Source organism: Etheostoma spectabile, chromosome 14 (assembly GCF_008692095.1).
Source record: "Etheostoma spectabile isolate EspeVRDwgs_2016 chromosome 14, UIUC_Espe_1.0, whole genome shotgun sequence".
NCBI lineage: Eukaryota > Metazoa > Chordata > Actinopteri > Perciformes > Percidae > Etheostoma > Etheostoma spectabile.
The window spans coordinates 24,865,619-24,866,368 of record NC_045746.1 but is presented as its reverse complement, the minus strand read 5'-3'; the positions used below and the strand labels follow the sequence as shown (position 1 = coordinate 24,866,368).

General features: G+C 45.7%; 1 pseudogene and 1 gene segment (V, D, J or C); one reads left to right on the top strand and one right to left on the bottom strand.

Annotated features, from left to right (window-relative positions):
- Positions 1 to 750, bottom strand: part of LOC116701491 (Ig kappa-b4 chain C region-like) — an 18,502-nt gene that overhangs the window by 1,943 nt on the left and 15,809 nt on the right.
- Positions 303 to 750, top strand: part of LOC116701490 (immunoglobulin kappa light chain-like) — a 37,286-nt pseudogene continuing 36,838 nt past the window's right edge.

Here is a 750-nt window from a genome sequence, read left to right as displayed (position 1 = left end):
CATTCTGTGTCCAATGGCTGTATGGCATAGGGAATAATATATTTCTTATAAATGTTCTCACTTGTCCTTGGGAGCCTAAATCTAACATTTTGAAAGACAATCTGTCAAGGAGTCAAAGTGGTATTGAAACATTCCTAATCCATGCTCTGATAAAGTGATTGATCCATTGATGAACAGCATCATCAGAGTAATCCAAGTCCCTGTTGGAGTCAGTCAGAGCATTTCCATAGAGAGCCACTTTGCATCAGCAGCACCATGCTCCAGTGCTCTGGGAGACTTTATAGTCCTGAGAGTTGGACACTGGAGGACTGACAGCTGTCCTTCATGATAACAGAAGACACAGAAAGCCTCCTCATCAAAAACATGACTTTGATCTCCGTCCTCATCTGGACTCTCCTCTGCTGCTGCTTCACAGGTAAAGTCCAGAGAATCAAACTCCTCTCCTCTATGAACATCCGTCCCTCTGAAATGAAGCCGACTAAACCATGACGCTGCTTTATGTTTTTGTCTCTGTGTCCTCAGAGTCCAGCGGTCAATACACAGTGACTCAGCCTCGAGCAGTGAGCTCTGCTCTGGGAGGCTCCGTCTCCATCAGCTGTAGGACCAGTCAGAAGGTGGATTGTTCACCCCACTGTTTAGCCTGGTACCAACAGAGAGATGGAGAAACTCCTAAACTGCTCATTACATATACTAGCACTCGACAATCAGGGATTCCAGGTCGTTTTACAGGCAGTGGATCAAACTCTGACT